General features: G+C 40.8%; 1 protein-coding gene across 2 annotated transcripts in view; it reads left to right on the top strand.

Annotated features, from left to right (window-relative positions):
• Nucleotides 1–545: 545 nt before the first annotated feature.
• Nucleotides 546–22,630, top strand: part of LOC117501228 (zinc finger MYM-type protein 4-like) — a 60,087-nt gene continuing 38,002 nt past the window's right edge. The window contains exons 1-2 of one of the 2 annotated variants that reach the window (XM_034160089.1): nt 548–646; nt 5,595–5,676. The gene's annotated coding sequence lies outside the window, so the exon portion shown is untranslated. Of the gene's footprint in view, nt 647–5,594; nt 5,677–22,630 lie in introns of both variants that reach the window. The other variant, XM_034160090.1, reaches the window with a different exon arrangement.

Below are 22,630 nucleotides of genomic sequence, written 5' to 3'. Positions count from 1 at the left end.
ATCCTAGGTCTTTGATTCCTTTGGATCTATGAAGCTTAAATATGAAAAAGTATCGGTACTGGTATCGATATCGGCGATACTGGGCCTGTATTTACTTGGTATCAGATCAAGACCAAAATTCCCGGTATCGCCCACCTCTAGCATACAGTTTGTTTTCAGTGGTGATCCAAAATGCCGGCTGTAACTAAGCGGAAGTGACGTAGGCCTGACTGCACCTATAGGCAAAATAGGTTATCATTTTCATTTTGAGGTGGCAGGGGGGTGTTGTCAGCAGCTGCTGAAAGTAACTAATAAAGTAACTAGTAATCCAACTTAGTTACTTTTAAAACTGAGTAATCATAAGTTACTTTTTCAAGGAGTAATCAGTAATTAGTAATTGCATTACTTTTTCAAAGTTTGTTGCCACAGGTGTTGAGGTGAGGGGGTTGAATAGGTCTGATTGAAAGTGTGTGTGTATATTGTTATTATTATTATTATTGTTATGTTATTATTATTTAACAGGCGGAAGCGGCTTCATACAGATGTATTGTTGGCCGTCTGTGACTGTCGGTAGTTTGCTCTCGGCTCGCGCTATGAGGAGGCGCGGCGCCTGCAACGTAATTAAAACATGGCGGATTCAGAGGAATTTCGGCTAAAACGATTAAAGGTATGAAATAACAATCTGGTGCTCAATTACCGTTATGAGATCAAGTGAAATGCACGTTTATCAGCAAATCTAGCGAGACTGTGTGACATATTTGTGTTGCGGACTAGTTACCGGTGTAGGCGTTCAGGCTAACGCTAGCTAACATCACAGTAGCTAAATTAGCTCGCTGCTCGTCGCGCTAAACTCTTCAACAGCTGGATGATTTTGTAATTTGTAAGCGACACACTTTTTCAATAGAGCATCGTGAATGTGTGTTCGTGTATATAATAGGTCTTCATTAAACAAGCTCTTTCGTGTTGCTTTTGCCATGTGCACAAAGCGCTCGTGCATCCCGACGCGCTGCCGCTAACAATGCAAAAAGTGGTTCATTTGTTGATGTTACGGGTGTTGCGTTAAGGAGGAATTATCTACACACTGTTCTTATTTTAAGGTACATTGATCGACTAAAGCCACAGCATACACCTTGACGGCTAATGTCTGTGTTTACATAGGTTTATTATCTGGTAAATGTAGAAATATTGCCGGATTTTGAATGGAAATGCAAAACACCCCCCTCCTTGCGGGTACCATGAGGCCTGCATCTATTGTAGCAGATTGCTCATTCAGTGACAAGAAAAATAGACACACCCGTGCAATGCAATGAAGTACAACTTTCCTGCAGTGTGCGTGATCTTAAGTCACATATTTAGTTTTTGTTCGAACTGCCACTTTGTTGTTTGATTCTGATGCCTTCAGGCTGTTTGTGGAGGTGATGGGCTAGGTTGCATATTTAAAGGGGTCACATCATACACATTCTCAACAAGTTACTGTAGGTCCATAGTTGCCTTACTGAGTAACGTTTGTGCTAGTGCGTGTTTGCTCCCTGCACTGACCACAACTTTTAAATGTGAAAATTGTAATTTGGTATGGATGCACATTCTTGAACCGTTCACCAGGCAGCTGCACAACACGTGACATCTGACTATCACGCCAACTCCCGGGATCATGTTTGAAGTACAAAGTGGCTTTCCATATGGTTGATGGTCAGGTGTTAAATACAGAAGCAGGATTAGATTTTAGATTAAGTATAGGCAGGGGCGGGCATATGGGAATTTGATCACATCTAGGTCTTTCGTAACCGAGCAAACAGCATACAGCCTGACTGTGTTTTCACCGAGCAGTCAGGCACTGAAGTACGAATTCTTACCTTCGAATTCGCCACTTCGCTGGAAGTAATGTGTACCCACCGTCAAGAATAGGGTTTCTCCGCTAGCATGTATGGTGACTACGCTATGAGTTCCTCTAGAATGTGATAGCATAAGTGGTAGGATGTCAGATTTTTAATCTTTAGCCTTTGGTTCAAATCCCATTCATACAACCCCAATTCCAAAGAAGTTGGAACGCTGTATAAAATGTAAATGAAAACAGAATACAATGATTTGCAAATCCTCTTCAACCTATAGTCAATTGAATACACCACAAAGACAATATATTTAATGTTCAGACTGATAAACTTTATTGTTTTTGTGCAAATATATGCTCATTTTGAAATGGATGCCTGCAACAACTTTCAAAAAAGCTGTGACAGTGGTATGTGTATCACTGTGTTACATCACCTTTCCTTCTAACAACACTGTGTTTTGGAACTGAGGACACTAATTGTTGAAGCTTTGTAGGTGGAATTCTTTCCCATTCTTGCTTGATGTACGACTTCAGTTGTTCAACAGTTCGGGGTCTCCGTTGTCGTATTTTGTGCTTCATAATGCGCCACGCATTTTCTATGGGCGACAGGTCTGGACTGCAGGCAGGCCAGTCTAGTACCCACACTCTTTTACTACGAAGCCAGGCTGTTGTAACACGTGCAGAATGTGGCTTGGCATTGTCTTGCTGAATAAGCAGGGACGTTTCTGAAAAAGACGTTGCTTGGATGGCATGTGTTGCTCCAAAACCTGGATGTACCTTTCAGCATTGACGGTGCCATCACAGATGTGTAAGTTGTCCATGCCGTGGGCACTAACACACCCCTATACCATCACAGATGCTGGCTTTTGAACTTTGCACTGGTAACAATCTGGATGGTCCTTTTCCTCTTTTGTCCGAGAACAGATGTCCATGATTTTCAAAAAGAATTTGAAATGTGGACTCATCAGACCACAGCACGCTTTTCCACTTTGTGTCTGTCCATTTCAAATGAGCTTGGGCCCAGACAAGGTGGTGGCGTTTCTGGATGTTGTTGATGTATGGCTTTTGCTTTGCATGGTAGAGTTTTAAGTTGCACTTGTAGATGCAGCAACGAACTGTTAACTGACAATAGTTTTCTGAAGTGTTCCTGAGCCCATGCAAAGTTAGATCCTTTACACATTGATGTCGGTTTTTAATACAGTGCTGCCTGAGGGATAGAAGGTCACGGGCATTCAGTGTTGGTTTTTTGCTTTGCCGCTTATGTGTAGAACATTCTCCAGATTCTCTGAATCTTCTGATTATATTATGGACTGTAGATGAGATGAGATATACTTTGTTGATCTCACAGTGGAGAAATTATGTTTACACTCAAGTTAACTCAGGCAGCAATTAGTCCACAATTATTACTTGTTTACCGTAATAATGGCACACATCAGAATTAAAGACAGCACATACACATTTGACAGTGTTTATGTGCACTAAGTTTGAAGAAGTCTGTTATTTGAATTGAGGCAAGTGGGTCAAGGCCACGCAGCAACCCTGAGATGTGCCGCCGTCGGCTTGGGGGGAAGAACGGGGGCTGCAGCTAAAACTGCACCGCTCCCGCAGAAGGGGAAAGGAGTGATGTTAGCAGATGTTGATTGGGGATAGGGGGGTGGGGGGGAGGGAATGGAGCATGCTTCAGTCCTGTGAAAAGCAGTTTGTCTTTGCGAGTTGAGATAAGAAACAGCCAAATGATCCCCAGGCCGAATAAATTCCTCTGGAGGGAAAACAGTTGGGCAATTTGACCTTCAGGCTTGATAAGCCTGTAATGTTATGATTTGAGCAGAGAAAAACACTTTTAACAGTTCCACTTGAACAACAAAATCCCAATTATGAATTAAGAATATTCACCGGCCTCTAAATCTTCAACTTCAACTGCAAGGCACGCATCTGCTCCAGATGTCATCCAATTTGTGTCTGAGTTCGAGTCATCGCAGTCTGAGAATGCACTGCCTTGCCAACGTCGTTAATCATGACGGACAAGCGAGGGGCCGTGGTTCTTGGTGCCGCTGTCTTGCCAATTTTCCGGTAGATCAGGGCAGCACATAAGCCAAAAAGTACCAGCCCTGCTACCATAAAGACCAAAATGAATAAATCCTCGGACTGTCCTCAACGGAGAAAGGCTCCAAGCATGCCACACACCAGGAACTCCAGGAGTTGAGAACATAGCCCGCAAGATACGTTCCATCTGGGCAGGTAGGATCCCCCGGTCCTGACCTTCTTGTAGAAAAAATGGTGTCAGTAGCGTTCAGAGACCAGCTGATCAATTCCATGGTTAATCCGTAGTAGTCCAGTAGATCCAGTATCCATTAATTTGAAGAATTCACAGTCTGGTGAAGTAGGGACTTGAAGGTTAAAGCAGAGAACAGAGATAAGGGAGAGTGGAGGAGATGCGACCGTGCTCGTCGGAGTCCCAAGCTGTTTATATGATGGAATTCCTAAATTCCTTGCAATTGAACATTGAGAAACATTGTTCTTAAACTGTTGGGCTCTTTTTTCACGCACTTGTTCACAAAGTGGTGATCCTTGCCCCATCTTTGCTTGTGAACGGCTGAGCCTTTTGGGGATGCTCCTTTTATACCCAATCATGACATTCACTTGTTTCCAATTAGGTGTTCTTTGAGCATTCATCAATTTTCCAAGTCTTTTGTTGCCACTGTCCCAACGTTTTTGAAATGTGTTGCAGGCATCCATTTCAAAATGAACAATTATTTGTACAAAAACAATAAAGTTTATCAGTTTGAGCATTAAATATCTTGTCTTTGTGGTGTATTCAATTGAATATAGGTTGAAGAGGATTTGCAAATCATTGTACTCTGTTTTTATTTACATTTTATACAATGTCCCAACTTCATTGGAATTGGGGTTGTATTAAAGCTTCTTTTTCCTGCTTCATGTAGTAATTAACTACTGCAAAGTTAGAAAGATAGATGTTACAAAGATTTTGGAACTACAGAAAGCATTTAAGATGATCACTTCTGAAGGTAATTTTAGCCCTAGACAAGTAAAGGTGCATACTGTCATAATCACGTGATCTATATTGACCAATCAGAAGTGCTGCATACGAATAGAATTTTGTATTTCTAATACAGCTTTGTACAGGTTGCCAGTGCGTTTGTCAGTCATGTCATGACATTAGGACATGTCAGTCCATAGCAGATCACTGGAGCCTTTCCAACTGGCCATGTCCAGTTAGTCCATACTTTCATATTATTATTTCATAATATTATTCCCAGTAAACAACATACAAAGTCTAAGCCTTAATTGTCATTAGTGTTTTGTTTTTTTGTTTTTTGATATATTGGGGCTTTGAAAATGGGGTGTGGCACTGATTTTATTTTAAAAATGAGCACTACAGAAAAAGGTGCTGTTTTTAGTCAGGGCATTTTTCCAGAACCAGGTCTGATCCAAGGTCCATGTTTGTATACATTTGGTCCTATTAGTTTGGAATCACATTGCAATGTTGCCATGACTCTAAAGAGCTATTCCTGGTGTATTTACATCCTGACATCGTGTTCTGTGTAGCCTGCGTCTCCCCACACTTGACATTGATTGGCTTTTAGATGTGCATGCGTCTGACATTGACTTGTTGTCAAATTGGTGTATAGTTTGTTTGAACACAGAAAAATGACTGGATTCCTTTTATTGTAAATACACTATTAGTGTTATGGTATTTTCACCAGCAGCATGTGATGGCGCTTGCCATCAAAAGTTTAAAATTTTCAACTTTTACCACCTGCTGCAGTGACCACGACAAAACGGATGTTTTATCTTTAACGAGGAGAAAAGACGGACAACAGTGCAGAGAATCACCCGATTTTAATCAGGTAAATTAATTACATTCTTTGTTTTTTTTTCTTCTGCTGCTGTTTAATGGGTGAATATCACCTGCCTCATCATCCTGTAATTGGTCCAAAAGTCTTAACTAACCAAAAAGTTTTTTTCACACTGCAAATGCACTGGACCATCCAGATAGAGACCACTTATTTTGGTTGGACCAAATTTTGCTGCTTTGGTCCAGGCCATGGGCCGTGACAGCTTTCACACGGCTACTTTGGTTTGACCAAACAGAAAAGACAAACAGTCTCAAATAAACAATTTTCAGTTTTTCTTAGCCACAGTTACGTATTCTCCAGTGTTAATACAAGCTTGCTGAAAACTTTTTTTTTTTTAAAGTGCTTCAGAGGGATTTTTGCCCTCTGTATCTCCACATTGAAACCCATCAGATCTTTCAAATTTTGTCATTTATTTGTCATGATGAAGTACTGTAGTGGTGAGAATTTTGCTAAAAGAAATAATTTTTTTTCTCTCTTTGAGAAAACAATGACATGATACTACCTTAATATTTGTGCCTGTATTCATGAAGACATGCTCTTTTCAGCGGTATAGTTCTTTTTATGTCAATTATACATCAGCAGCATGCATTTGAAATATTGGTGTGAAATTATTTTTTAATTTTCATGTTTAATGCCTCATAAATGAAGAAATTCAATTTTGTTGCGAATAATACGAGGTCTATTAGAAAAGTATCCGACCTTATTTTTTTTTCAAAAACCATATGGATTTGAATCACGTGTGATTGCGTCAGCCAAGCTTGAACCTTCGTGCGCATGCGTGAGTTTTTTCACGCCTGTCGGTTGCGTCATTCGCCTGTGAGCAGGCTTTGAGTGAGGAGTGGTCCACCCCTCTCGTCGTCTTTTTCATTGTTTAGGAATGGCTCAGAGACTGCCGCTTTGCTTGATCAAAATTTTTTCATAAACTGTGAGGGACATCAAAGTGGACACCATTCGAGAAATTCAGATGGTTTTTGGTGAAAATTTTATGGGCTTCAAAGAGATTACGGAGTGTTACTGTCGCTTTAAGGATGGCCCAGAGCGACTGGTGGTGCGGCACGCTTCGAAGCCTCCATCCACAGGCTGAGCGACCATTTCATTTCTAAACGGATGGCTGTATGGATCCGTGACCATCCGCGCGGAATTCCTCCGCACGTCTGTCTCAATGTGCCGAAAAAGTGCTGATGTCCCCGTCTTTTCACAATTCCTGTGCTAGCCAGATGACATCCCGGATAAAACACAGCGTCCAGTTTGGAAATGAACGGCACATTCCACTGTTACAGGAGTTTTTGTCATGGAAAGAGGAGCAGAGGCTTCACGTGTCGCGGCGGTTACGCATGGCGCAAAGCAACACTGTGATGAAGCCTCACAGGACATGTTCTGGCATGTCCAGGCACATCCACAATTTCTCGGATAATCACTCGATGGAAAAACCATCGACAGCTGTCTGAACGCATCTCAAAGCCGTCCTGTGAGACCAAAACGGAGGTGGTTTTGTCTCGTTCCAGTAGCGAATCCATCGTGAGGCGCGAAGCCTCCGCTCGGCTTTCCATGACAAAATCTCTTGTTAAAAGTGAAATCTGCCGGAAAATGGTTGATGTCCAGCTCTTGTGATAACCAGAAAAATTGCACACAATGGTCACGGATCCACACAGCCATCCGTTTAGAAATGAAATGGTTGTTCAGCCTGTGGATGGCGGCTTCGGAGCGCGGCGCACCACCAGTCGCTCTGGGCCATCCTTAAACGATGAGAGGGGTGGACCACTCCTCACTCAAAGCCTGCTCACAGGCGAATGACGCAACCGACAGGCATGAAAAAATTCACGCATGCGCACGAAGGTTCAAGCTTGGCTGACGCAATCACACGTGATTCAAATCCATATGGTTTTTGAAAAAAAATAAGGTTGGATACTTTTCTAATACACCTTGTACTTAGCCACCCCTATAGACGTGGCAATCCATCTGTAACGAGGAAGACAGTCTCTTGGATGATTCCTGGACAGGATGGTGGAGTTCTACATCCAGGGTTGATCCAGAAACACCTGTGCATGGGTTCGTTTAACGTAGGAATGTCATTGCACACCAACAAACACATGGTTCTTGACAAACACATTGACTTCTTGTTTCACCAGAGCCCCGTTAGCCACCTCTTGTGCAGGGTTCCTGTTGGGCCTTCACGGCTACCGTAGCGGCCACACAGTACACAAGGTCCCCACCGTATTTCACTATTCCCTATTTAATATGTGACCCCAGTGTCATGATGTGGATGATGGGTTGGACTTTGATGCCCAACTATTACAATATGAGAAGTAAATAAGAAAATTTGAAGGCTCTAATGCACTGCAATGTGGAGATACAGTGGGCCAAATTTTTGCTCCAAGCACAAACATTTAATATATTACAATTTCAGTATCAATTTATTTTGCTTATACAGCACCAAATCATAACAAAGCTGCCTCAAGGTGCTTCACACAAGTAAGGTCTAACCTTATCAACCTTTAGAGCAAACACACAGGTGACAGTAGTAAGGAAAAACTCCCTCTGATGATACTAAGGAAAAAACTTCAAGCAGACCAGACTCAAGAGGTAACCCACTGCTTGGGCCATTCTAACAATTGCAAGGTTTTACAAAGCTCAAGAAACAGAAAACAGGAAATCAAACAACATAATAATATAAAGATGATAAGTCTACACAAGTGTTAGTACCACAGGCATATAGTTTTCAACAAGGTATAGCCTGGCAAATACACAGTAGACATCTTGTACCTAAGAACAGTTCCTGAACATTATTTCATGCATCTACTGTGAACAGTTCAAAAGTTATGTCTAGTTGGGGGAGGCTGTGGATGAGTGGTTAACACCCCTGTCACATCTTGATGATTTAGCCAGTGTGTGCTGACCGTATTAAAACGCTGGCATATGCAAGCGTACGTCTAATAAGTTATGGGTAAGTTTTGTATAAGTTAAGAGCACGTTGAAGCATGCTGATATACGGTGAATATGTCAAAGTTTTGGGCAAGCACAATATTTTTGACGCATACCAACAAACGTATCATACGTCCCGCATATGTGGGCCATAAGTTGTAGGTAAATTTTGCGATTGTTGATGCACGTTTCTTGTAAGTTACTCATGAGTTGAAATACGCCCATTGATGCTGTCCATTGATTGGCTGAACATCTGAAATTTGCAGTCCTCATGCAAACACTTCCATGTGTTACAAATATTAAAACCATTCACACACTGAATAAATATAAAGTCTTAATCTTGCCTGTTTGCTTCAGTTGGATTCATCATCACAGCCTGAAGAAAACTTATCCACATAAAGCGTCCTGATTTTAGAAAACGTTTGTCTTAAGATACTTAAGTTCCTTTGTTGTAGCTGAAGAAATGTAGCATTTTAAAAGAAGTCCCTATGTGTTTTGTGCATTTCTCAGCCTGAAGAAGAGGATGCCAGTGCTTTGTGCCTCAACAAGACAATTAACTTATTTTAAAACTTGAAAGGGTCACAGCATCTCATTCATTCACGTTGGCGTTTACTGCAGGCATCAGTTGATTCTTCTGCATTCTGCATGCAATGAAAATAAATCCCATGATCCACCAAGACAAAATTTAAATAAAAAAAGGTTAAATTACTCTGTTTAACCTCCGTGTGAAGGGGAGAGGCCACGAGACTGCGCATGCTTGCTTAGTGACGTGCTTGTCAATATCTATGTGGTCCACCTGCCAAAAAAAAAAAGGGTTCTGCCAGTGGAGCAAACCAAGCCAGACTTAAGTTGTTCAAACTTGTACCATATCGACCGGACAGCTGCAATAACTTATTCAACGCATCCAGCGTATTCGGTTGTACAACCCCAATTCCAATTAAGTGGGGACGTTGTGTAAAATGTAAATAAAAACAGAATGCAATGATTTGCAAATCATCTTCAACCTATATTCAATTGAAATACACAACAAAGACAAGATCTTTACTGTTCAAACTGCTAGACTTTGTTTTGTGCAAATATTTGCTCATTTTGAAATGGATGCCTGCAACACATTTCAAAAAAAATTGGGATGGGGGCAACAAAAGACTGGGAAAGTTTGATGAATGCTCAAAGAACACCTAATTGGAAACAGGTGAGTGTCACGATTGGGTATAAAAGGGAGCATCCCCAAAAGGCTCAGCTGTTCACAAGGAAAGATGGGATGAGGATCACCACTTTGTGAACAACTGCATAAAAAAATAGTCCAACAGTTTAAGAGCAATGTTTCTTAACATTCAATGCAAGGAATTTAGGGATTCCATCATGTACAGCCATATATATCTCAGAAGGTCAGAGAATCTGGAGAACTTTCTACATGTAAGTGGCAAGGCCGAAGCCAACATTGAATGCCCATGACCTTGGATCCCTCAGGCGGCCACTGCATTAAAAACCTACATCATTGTGTAAAGGATCTTACCGTTGGTGGGTTCGGGAACACTTCAGAAAACCATTGTCAGTAACACAGTTCGTCGCTACATCTACAAGTGCAAGTTAAAACTCTACCATGCAAAGCAAAAGCTATACATCAACAATATCCAGAAATGCACCGCCTTCTCTGGGCCCATACTAATTTGAAATGGACAGACGCAAAGTGGAAAAGTGAGCTGTGGTCTGATGAGTCCAAGTTTCACATTGTTTTTGGAACATCATGGACGTTTTGTCTCCAGACAAAGACTGGGAAAAGACCATTCAGATTGTTACCAGCGCAAAGTTCAAAAGACCAGCATCTGTGATGTATGGGGTGTGTTAGTGCTCATGGCATGGGCAACTTACACATCTGTGATGGCACCATCAATGCTGAAAGGTACATCCAGGTTTTAGAGCAACAACATGCTGCCATCCAAGCAATGCCTTTTTCAGGGACGTCCCTCCTTATTTCAGCAAGACATGCCAGCCACTTTCTGCATCTGTGTTACAACAGCGTGGCATCGTAGTAAAAGAGTGCAGGTACTAGACTGGCCTGCCTGCAGTCCAGGTCTGTCGCCCATTGAAAATGTGTGGCGCATTATAAAGCGCAAATTACGACAACGGAGAATCCCCGACTGTTGAACAATTGAAGTCGTACATCAAGCAAGAATGTGGAAAGAATTCCACCTACAAAGCTTCAACAATTAGTGTCCTCAGTTCCCAAATGCTTATTGAGTGTTGTTAGAAGGAAAGGTGGTAAACATACCACTGTCCCAGCTTCATTTGAAACGTGTTGCAGGCATCCATTTCAAAATGAGCAATATTTGCACAAAAACAAGTCTATCAGTTTGAACATTAAATATCTTGTCTTTGTGGTGTATTCAATTGAATATAGGTTGAAGAGGATTTGCAAATCACTGTATTATGTTTTTATTTATATTTTACACAATGTCCCAACTTCATTGGAATTGGGCTTGTATTTTTCATACGTCAATATACGCTGGCTAAATCGTCACGGTGTGAGAGGGCCCTAAGGTGCATACTACATGCTACAGTGTGCGGGTAGCAGCGTCCCCCGGTTTGGAGTTCTGATCGGGCAATGTCTTTGCTGCGTATCTCTCCCCATCTCTGTTCTGACCCTGTCTCTCTTTTTACTGTCACTATCTCAGACTGCAGTGCCCCCCCATATATATATATATATACTATATATATATATATATATATATATATAAGCCATGACTTATTGAGCTAGCATCTTTTTTCTGTATCAAGTGAAATCAGTGCTGCATCCAATTTTTAAATCACCAATATCACAAAAATTAAAAAAGAGAAAGTTCTTTTGGCTTCTCACTTTTTGCTCAGGATCGCTGTGTAAATGGCACGGTCATGTCACGTCGGAAACGTGGCATCACATGAACAGTCTTGCTTGTGTGTATTGACCACCAGGCAGTGTTTCAGCTGCATTTGGCGTGTCGCTGCTCAGTTTTTCCCCTTCATTATGGGTTCAAGCCCGAATGGACTGGGAGCCTCTTTTATTTTCCCCTCTCTCTCTCTCTCCCACTAAATGCAATACTCCAGACTTGGACTGTAGAAGCTGTGGCGGTGACGTTTTTCAGAACTGATACAAAACCCTGCACATATGTAACTCAGACACAAAAAATTTAAACAAATCTAATCCTATTTAAGAACTAGGCCACACTCCCAATGCTGTCTACCTTACGCGGATGTCCTTTCATGGACAGCGATATGACACGTGACCTCCTAACCGGTCAAAATATTGAAGTGCCCATATGTAAATGTTTCATGTGCATTTTCAATGCAGATACGTGAGCAAACATGCATGATAAAAAGCTTGCAAAATACATGTTAAATACCATTCTTACCTGGATATGTAAGGAAAGTATTAAACTTACGCTGACACCCCCACATTCCATTCAGCAGCACAAGCTCATCTGTACACGCGCGTTGCAAGTCATTTTGACTGGTTTTAGATGCATTGAAAGCAAGAATAATAGACAAAAAAAATGACACTTGTGTTGTAATATCAGTTATTTTTTGCATGTTTCGGTCTAAGTTAATAAAATAAATAACATTGAAAAGTTTAAAAACACATTGTCTGATGGACATAGCATTTGCTCTCCTCTTCAAAAATGACACACTGTACCTTTAATCCAGTAAGACAGGCATGTTAACAGTTTAGGTTTTTCCTTTTTAACATTTCTGAGTGGGATTGTATACTTTTTAAAAACAATATAACCCCTAATTGTCTTGTTTGAACAAGAGGTAAATCTGGACTCATTTGATTGTCAAATCAGAATCAAATTTATTGCAAAGTAAGTTCTCACATACAAGTAATTTGATCTGGTGTCATTGGTGCATAAACAATAATAATAGAAAATTTAAAAAATACTTATGTAAGTAGTAAAGAAGTTGGAACCCTTGGTGGAAAAACTTTCTGAATCAGTTTTTCACACTTTATTGTTTCACTGAAGCTGTGTGGTGAAGATGATCGTTGATTAGAATTGCTTTGCTGCTTTTTTACAGCATGTAGTCAGTCTCTCTCTCTGTCTTTGAGTGAACGAGAGACTCGTCACTCTCACACCGTCTTTGCGGCTTATTTAAGCAAACTTTGGAAACATGAAGGCTTTCATCTGTAAAATAAAGCCTTAATGTGTCACTAGCTACGCAGGCAGAAGGAGCTCTTTTTATTGGAAGACTTTGACAGTTTTTGTTCTTTCACTGACACGCGCTGTGCTCTCTCTCTCTCTCTCTCTCTCTGATGCCACGTTCACACCGGACGGCATGCGAGCGATGGCGGCGAGAGGTTCCATGTAATCCCTATGGAAGGACACGTCGGGGCGCCACATAAGTCCAAGCCACGCAGTGCGACGAGATAGACGCGAATAAAGTGATTTTGAGCGATTGGGGCGCGGCATCGTGTCACATCGCCCTCTTCCTCATGTTGAAAAATCTGAACGTTTTCGTCTTGCCGTGCCGCGATGACCAATCAGGGACTGGATATGTAGTGACGTGGAGATGTCTGGAGTTTATACTTGGACATGTCCTGTCTCTGGCAGCCAACCTGTGAGCAGGACTTAAGACCCTTTTGCCCTTCATTTATTTAACACAATTATGACAGAGTTTGAGGGGAGAGCGATGAACTGCAGCAGCAGCCAGTTTTTTTTTTTTCGCATGTGCTCGCGAATGAATTGTCCATGAAGATAATTTTATTAACTACACAGAAGTATAATAAAACAAATGGTGACTGGTTTATAACACAATTATGACAGAGTTGTAGGGGAGAGCGAGGAACTGCAGCAGCAGCCAGTTTTTTTTTTTTTTTTTTTTTCTTCATTCACTGTACGCTGCGAACGGGACAGGAGGCCCTCAACGAGGCAGAAGTACTGCTGAAAGAGGCCGTCCATCCAGCCGCAAGCTACTGCAGCAATTATGAATTTGTGGTGTCGTGTGGCATCCGGTGTGAACGCGGCTCAAGCAGAGCAACACACCGGGCGATGGTGGCGCGTCTATCGCCAGGCGAGGTATGTGAATTTGTGGCGTCGCTTGGCGTCCGACGTGAACGTGGCATGAGCTATAAATAACTTTGAGAGGATTCCAAATACTTAACTCGCTGTGTGACGCAGACGAGACACCTGCAGCTGTAAACGATTTCTGATTCTATGAGCGAATGGTTTCATCAACCAATTGTTATGAAACCAAATGTGTCATCAGCTACAAAACTATTTTACTTTGTTTAGTATTGAAAATTTAAGCAGATCTGATATTTTCCGCTTCCAAAATTCTGTAGACTGAAGGCACAATATCACACAGTCCAGATGGGCACACAGGCCGCATTAATTTATTTACAACATCTGCATTAATTAAATCCAATTTTAGATAGTACTGAATAAATTCGGCTTTGAATAAAATCCCAGGTAGTTACTAAATCCTCAGATTTGGCACACAGGCATGATATACACCAGTTTATTACCCAAAAGTCACGGGAAAAAGTAACAAGAATAACCAAAACTGCTTGCGAAGGAAATTTGTCTCCATTCTTCCTCCGTTTGTGTGACATTGCCAACATGTGTAGTTTTCCAGCATTTTGCACCTGTTTCTTGATGAATTTCTTTGAGCATCAGTGTGTGCTGCCCAGTGAGTTGCCCTGATCCAAAATGGCGGCCACGCCTCCTTGCTGGGACACGTCTCAGTGCAACTGTGGACTCTAGTTCTTAAATATGGCTCTGAGTAAATCAATCCAGCTGAAAGTCAGGATCTTGAATAAGAATGACACAAACCAGGAAGCCAGATTAATTTCTTCTCTGTTGGTTGCTAGGGAGCACCATAAACGTCTAAAGTTTATATCTCCAAATTGGCTAATTGGAGTTGCACCAGATTTCATAAGGGTAGTCTTGGGGAAACTCTTAATTGAAATGCATAAGTACATTGTGATTGTTGAAAGGGGTGTGGCATATTGGCTTTTTAATTAGAAAAGTGGGTGAGGCTAACGCCATTCAGTTTATCAAGCTGAAATTTTGGGGAATGATGTAGACCACATCACTTTAGTGGCATATTAAGTTTTACATTTTTTTTTCACCTCCAGGTCGAGCTGTAATAAAGGAAAATGTATTTTTTGACTTACTCTCCCACGATCGTACAGACACAATCAGTATTCATATATCCCTGCATTCTTTGGAGTGTTGCAAATCTTGTGATGTAGGCGCATCCTTTTCTGTTTTTCTGTTTTTACACAGTATTCCAGCATGTGTAAAACCTTTAAAATCTTTCTCACTCCAGGCCATCACTTTGATCAACACCAGTTTTTGCAAGTCCAATCAATGGGCTATTTAGAGCTTAAGTTATTAAAAGGTACATGATAGCTCGGAAAGATGCCAGCTTAATAAAGGAGAACAGGGAGTAGTCAAACAGAAAGTTTAACATATCTTTGCAGCAGTACCTCCTATAGCATGTAACTTATCACAGGGATATAGAACGTGCAAAGACTGTGTACCAAATCTTGTAAACATTTGTCACTAGGGGTTCCACAAGTGCAAAAAATAATCTGAAGATGCACTGAATTGCACGAAATTCACCTGGTATGATTGGGGATCATGTCTGAGTTGAACCCTACAATTCGGTGAGGATTGCCTCATTATGCAAATTACACACAAAAATATCTTCCCCCCCTTTTCCCTATGGAACTGATGGTTTTTGATGGATACGTTGCCAAGGTATGAATTTTATGCTTTTCTATGCACATAAATTCAGATTATTACTTTCCCCTTTGTGGCACCAACTTGCGACTGACTGCTATTAAATTTGGCAGGCAAGTTTTTGATCTTTTATCTGTGTCATTGGACCATGATTTGTGTTTATTGGACTGACTTTTTGAAGATGTAAAAGCCTTCCTGCTGTGACTGCTACGAGTCAAACTCATCTTAATAACGTAAGCCATTGAGTGTCCGCTGAATGTATGTGCAACTCTTGGTGCAGATGAGAGTCCTGGTCAAGGCAGAGGATGAATAGGTAGGGTTTACATTTGCTGCAGTTTCACATAAAAAAAAATTAAAAGGCAAAAATGGGTGTAGCACATTGTAGAGCATTCAGTACACTTAAACATTGTGGGAATGTATAAATTTTGATTAACTGTTTGAATGTTAACAGATTTTTGCAATGGGTTTTTCAGTCCAAAATGCATTTTCCTTTATTCGTGTCACCTGCAGGTGAATAAATGTAATTCTTGGTATTTAATTAATATGAACAGATCTTTATCATGCAAAAAAATTTCATCTTGAAAAGTTGTACAGTGTGGGCCATGCCCCCTTTCATACTACAAGTCTTATTTTGAAAAATTAAAAAGACAGTAAAGATGGACCAAATGTAAAAAGAAATTAAACACTTCTTTTCTACATGAAAGAGAATGTTTCTGTCGACTTTGGTGGTGTTTGATGTAATACAACCCCTGGCAATAATTATGGAATCACCGGCCTCGGAGGATGTTCATTCAGTTGTTTAATTTTGTAGAAAAAAAGCAGATTACAGACATGACACAAAACTAAAGTCATTTCAAATGGCAACTTTCCTGGCTTTAAGAAACACTATAAGAAATCAGGAAAAAAATTGTGGCAGTCAGTAACGGTTACTTTTTTAGACCAAGCAGAGGGAAAAAAAATAGACTCACTCAATTCTGAGGAATAAATTATGGAATCACCCTGTAAATTTTCATCCCCAGAATTAACACCTGCATCAAATCAGATCTGCTCAATAGTCTGCATCTGAAAAGGAGTGATCACACCTTGGAGAGCTGTTGCACCAAGTGGACTGACATGAATCATGGCTCCAACACGAGAGATGTCAATTGAAACAAAGGAGAGGATTATCAAACTCTTAAAAGAGGGTAAATCATCACGCAATGTTGCAAAAGATGTTGGTTGTTCACAGTCAGCTGTGTCTAAAGTCTGGACCAAATACAAACAACATTGGAAGGTTGTTAAAGGCAAACATACTGGTAGACCAACGAAGACATCAAAGCATCAAGACAGAAAACTTAAAGCAATATGTCTCAAAAATTGAAAATGCACAACAAAACAAATGAGGAACGAATGGGAGGAAACTGGAGTCAACGTCTGTGACCGAACTGTAAGAAACCGCCTAAAGGAAAATGGGCTTTACATACAGAAAAGCTAACGAAAGCCATCATTAACACCTAAACAGAAAAAACAAGGTTACAATGGGCTAAGGAAAAGCAATCGTGGACTGTGGATGACTGGATGAAAGTCATATTCAGTGATGAATCTCGAATCTGCATTGGGCAAGGTGATGATGCTGGAACTTTTGTTTGGTGCGGTTCCAATGAGATTTATAAAGATGACTGCCTGAAGAGAACATGTACATTTCCACAGTCATTGATGATATGGGGCTACATGTCAGGTAAAGGCACTGGGGAGATGGCTGTCATTACGTCATCAATAAATGCACAAGTTTACGTTGACATTTTGGACACTTTTCTTATCCCATCAATTGAAAGGATGTTTGGGGATGATGAAATCATTTTTCAAGATGATAATGCATCTTGCCATAGAGCAAAAACTGTGAAAACATTCCTTGCAAAAAGACACATAGGGTCAATGTCATGGCCTGCAAATAGTCCGGATCTTAATCCAATTGAAAATCTTTAGTGGAAGTTGAAGAAAATGGTCCATGACAAGGCTCCAACCTGCAAAGCTGATCTGGCAACAGCAATCAGAGAAAGTTGGAGCCAGATTGATGAAGAGTACTGTTTGTCACTCATTAAGTCCATGCCTCAGAGACTGCAAGCTGTTATAAAAGCCAGAGGTGGTGCAACAAAATATTAGTGATGTGTTGGAGCGTTCTTTTGTTTTTCACGATTCCATAATTTTTTCCTCAGAATTGAGTGATTCCATATTTTTTTCCCTCTGCTTGGTCTAAAAAAGTAACCGTTACTGACTGCCACAATTTTTTTTCCTGATTTCTTATAGTGTTTCTTAAAGGCAGAAAGTTGCCATTTGAAATGACTTTAGTTTTGTGTCATGTCTGTGATCTGCTTTTTTTCTACAAAATTAAACAACTGAATGAACATCCTCCGAGGCCGGTGATTCCATAAGTTTTGCCAGGGGTTGTATATGGAATTATTATATTCTTGTGACACTAAATGTGCTGTGACTGGCTGATTGCTGGTCGGATATTTTCCCATATCAGACTGGTTACCATGGCAATTGATCCTCAACGCATATTTTCGTTCCAAACCAGGAAGCTAAAAACATGATTAGAAAAACCAAGTCGGACATGAACGTACTCCATAAATATCTAAACAGCATCGGAAAAAAAAACCACACAGATTGAAAGCTTACCAGCGAACGACCGGACCATCTGTTAAGCTAGTGGAGGTGAAGAAAGCGAACAAGCCCAACACTGTCAGCAGAATATTCAGGCGATACTGTTAGTTTGCATATATATATATATATATATATTATAGCCATATAATAAACAAATTATTAATATCGCTTGCGCGCTCTGTGTTTTTCCCATGGACCCGAGCGTCAGCGAGGTCCGTACTGTCAACACCTTGGTCTGATATTTCCCCATACAGACCTCTCACTCAGTTAATAATCCTTTAATTACATTAATTTTAATATTATTCTTCATATTTTGAAAATATAGAGTGACAGACTTTGAAATAGACATTACATACCAGCATATGAAAGTCTGGTCTGTATTCACTGGATATGCTGAGGGGCAATTCCCACGTCACTGACGTTATGAATTTTCGGACATTTAGCCCTATAGCTCCCAAGTTTCTCTACTTACATTCTAGAGTTTTACAGTAAGAGACAATTGACCTTTACTTATTCTCACTGTATTACAAATTGGTCACTGTTCCCACTGTGCTTCGTGCCAGGGCGGAAAAAGGTGCGTCACTGACATTATGAAAAAAGGACATCATGAAAAATCAAGCAACTTTAGTCAAAATTTCTCCTCAAACTATTGATGAGTTCAAACCAAGTATGATATTCATTTATACCCAACATATTGACAAAATCATCCACAATACTTTCATTCAAAATGAATGATTTCTGAACTCGGTACGAACGGAAAATTGCATCACTGACGTTACGCGTCACTGACGTTACAGATTCTTGACCGCTAAACATCTAAAGAGTGCATGAAAACAATCAGGTATTATGTGCCATACTTTATACTGTGGCTTGATTGAAGTATAAAGAACTATATGAAGTTGATTTTAGCCACATTTATGATGACAATATTAAGATAAACAATTATGTTTGACTATAGTGATATATACATCTATTTGTATGTATCAAAATCATCAGTCATATAAATTGAAGTAATCTGAAGTCATGCAGCTACTATTATTCTACTACTGCTACTAGCTATTCTGATATGTCTGTAAACAGTCAAAATTCAAACAGCAGACAAAACAAGAGTTAATAAATAAAGATAAAGAAAGAGTATTTCAACCATTCATTTCTGTCAGAAATGGTCGGTCTGAACATCGTCTCTGTTCACTGCACAATGTTACTCAGGAAAATTTGGAAACTTGTACAATCCCTGGCATTCAGAAGGATGGGTACTTCCAGTTTTTTCTCCAAACCAGAACATGTTACAGAACACGTCATCTAGGTTGAGACTCTTATTCCTCAGTGATATGTCGGCGTCTGACATTTCAAGGACCTGGACCTTTGCATCTGGGGAATTTGAGGCCTCCACAAATGAGGCAGCATCATTCACAATTGCCTTTCTAGTCTTTACAGCCATCCAGACGTGGCGCTTTACTGATCCTCTGATCCCGTCCACCGGCCCCTTTACATGTGATGTTGCGAAGAAATTCCACACAATATCAACATTGTGCATTTTCTGGAGAACTGGGATGGAAGCTGCTATGAAGCAGTTCTTGAATTGGGCCGATGGTCCATCGGACCAAATTGAGACTGTTTGCACACGCTGCATGCTGGCATATCTTTGAGCAGTCTGCTCAAATAAGCAATCAGTCTCTTTGGTGAGTCAGATTATCGGAAGCGATAACTTTAGCATGACGTTCGCCCGAGTAGTACAGTGCAGCTGTAAACAGGCTAACTTGCTGCTGTTTCCAATGTGCTGCCATCTTGTGTTGATGACGATAATTATCCATTGTTTCAACAGTTGATGTCAGTCACTCCTCTTAACCATCCAAGTTTTAGTGTCACTGACGTTACACGTCACTGAAGTTACGAACTTTACACCCTCATAACTTCATACGTAAAACTCAGAGCTTGAAACAAGTACTCAACAGGCTTCTCCCAGTGCTTAGTAGGAGAAATTAATAGGTCACATTAATATCTCCAAAGGCATTTTTGCAACATAAACATAGAACTTTTTTGTCACTGACATTACATATTTTACTTCAATGCCAGGAAATACATTTTCAGAAATACCGACAAATATCTGGGATTGAATGTTTGTGAAATCATTAGACAAGGCCTTGAACCTTTCAGTAAGCATAAAACACTTTAAATTACTGTTGTCTTTAAGTGTTAGGGTCTGAGTAGATTAACCCTTTATTTCAATTTTATTTTTTTACTTTTCAGTAGCATGATGATCTCCTGCTGAAAAAAACACATACTCAAATAAATTCATCTCCATGAATAAATGAGGTATAGACCTTAGACTTATCATCCCAACTGATGCCAGTCAAATACTGATGACTTTTACATTTTTTTCATTTGTCCACTTCGCGCGGAATTGCCCATAGAAGAATTTTCTATGGTTTGACATGAACAGCTTTAAATTACACTCAGACTAAGCACTGCAGATTCTATATTTGCTCTGAGAGTGATGATTGAAAAGTGTAGACAAGGCCAGGAGATGTACTTTGTTTGTGGACTTGAAAGCTAATGGCAGAGTGCCAAGAGAAGAGCTGTGGTGTTGTTTGAGAGAGTCACTGGTGTAAATTTGGTGAGAATCCAAGTAGTTTTGAGGTAATCCTTAAAAGCCTATAAAGTGAAACTTGACCTAGATCACCTCCAAAATTTAATAGTGGCGTAATATGTATCTGTGGTGCAAATCTGGTGAGACTCTGTGAAGTAGTTTTGACACAATCCTTCAAAGCCTATATAAAAAGAAACATCCATGGGGACTGTGTGGAAAGGGTCAGCTCCATCAGGTTCCTGGAAGTGCAGCTCTCTGACAGCCTCTCCTGGACTGCCAACACCACAGTGGTGGTGAAGAAAGCCCAGCAGGGACTCCACTTCCTGAGGGTGCTCAGGAGAAACAGTCTGGAGGAGAAGCTGCTGGTGTTGTTCTACAGAGCCACCATCAAGAGCATCCTGACGTACTGCATCACAGCGTGGTACGGGGGGTGCTCAGCAGCAGACAGGAGAGCACTGCAGAGGGTGATCAAAATGGCCCAGGGGATCACTGGTTGCTATCTGCCCAGCCTGGAAGACATTGCCAGCTCTCGCTACCTCAGCAGAGCTGCCAGCATCAGCAAAGACACATCCCACCCCAGCAACCACCTGTTTGACCTACTACCCTCCGGCCGACAGTATAGGTCAATCAAGGACTAGGACAAACAGACTCAGGGACAGCTTTCTCCCGAGAGCGATTACTGCACTGAACAATAACAAATCACTCTAATCCGCACCTTTCAAGTTTCTTGTGCAGTATCTGTAAACCATGTGCAGTATGATTCCACAGTTGTATATAATTCTCGTTTTACATTTTACTTGGTCCACGTTTTATTTTATTTTATTTTAACTTATGGTTATATTAGTTGTACATATACTCTGAATAATTTACAGTTAAATTTCACTATCTTTTATATTGGCTAAAAATTACTCGCACCACGGAAAGCACCTTTTTGGAGTTGCACTCAAATCTCGTAATGCAAATTACAATGACAATAAAGGCGATTCTGATTCTCTGATCTGTATCACCACCAAAATTTAATGGAGTCTTCTATGGCCAAATATCTGTTTGTGCTGAAATATTTAATCAAAATCCGTGCTGTGGTTTTGACGTAATCCTGTTAACAGACAAATAATTAAACGCAGATGAGTTTATTATGTTCTTGGCGGAGGGGATTATCTGTGTACAGCAGCACATGTTTAAAAGTACATTATGACGCTGTTTTGCTTTAAATAGGCAGTTGGTCTATTTTAGATCTTCCATAGCGCACGTCCACTTTTTTGTGATCAATTTTTTGTTTTAAAGAATAGGCAAGTAGCGCACGTCCACTTTTGAAGAAATTTTAAAGACATTGTTTTGCACATAATATCCATCCATCCATCCATTTTCTTCCGCTTTATCCTGAGTTGGGTTGCGAGGGCAGCAACTCGAGCTGAGGCGGAGGCCAACGTGCACTGGAAAACAGGTTTGACTTACTACCGGCAATGCGAACCAAGCTCCTGCTGTGGTCGTACAGGGACCAGATAGCCCTTAGCAAAGGACCCTGGACCCCGTACTTCCGGAGCACCCCCCACAGGGTGCCCAGAGGGACACGGTCAAACGCCTTCTCCAGATCCACAAAGCACATGTGGACTGGTTGGGTGAACTCCCATGAACCTTCGAGCACTCGATGGAGCGTGTAGAGCTGGTCCAGTGTGTTGCGACCAGGACGAAAACCACACTGCTCCTCCTGAATCCGAGGTTCGACTATCGGTCGAATTCTCCTCTCCAGTACTCTGGAGTAGACCTTACCGGGGAGGCTGAGGAGTGTGATCCCCCTGTAGTTGGAACACACCATCCGGTCCCCCTTCTTAAACAGAGGGACCACCACCCCGGTCTGCCAATCCAGAGGCTCTGTCCCCAACCACCACACGATGTTTTGTACATAATATTAATTATAATAACCCACATTCCACTATTTTGAAATTATTCTTCTGGTTTGAAAGTGCATTCATAATTTGGCCACTATGCTGCTACAAAAAGTAATGAAGATGTAATCCTGAAATTTTTTGCCCTGTTTACTGGGAATAAGAATTTTTGAAATTGTGAAGTA

This window comes from Thalassophryne amazonica, chromosome 19, assembly GCF_902500255.1.
Source record: "Thalassophryne amazonica chromosome 19, fThaAma1.1, whole genome shotgun sequence".
Classification (NCBI taxonomy): Eukaryota; Metazoa; Chordata; class Actinopteri; order Batrachoidiformes; family Batrachoididae; genus Thalassophryne; species Thalassophryne amazonica.
The sequence above is the reverse complement of the archived record's forward strand: the minus strand, read 5'-3'. Positions and strand labels throughout refer to the sequence as shown.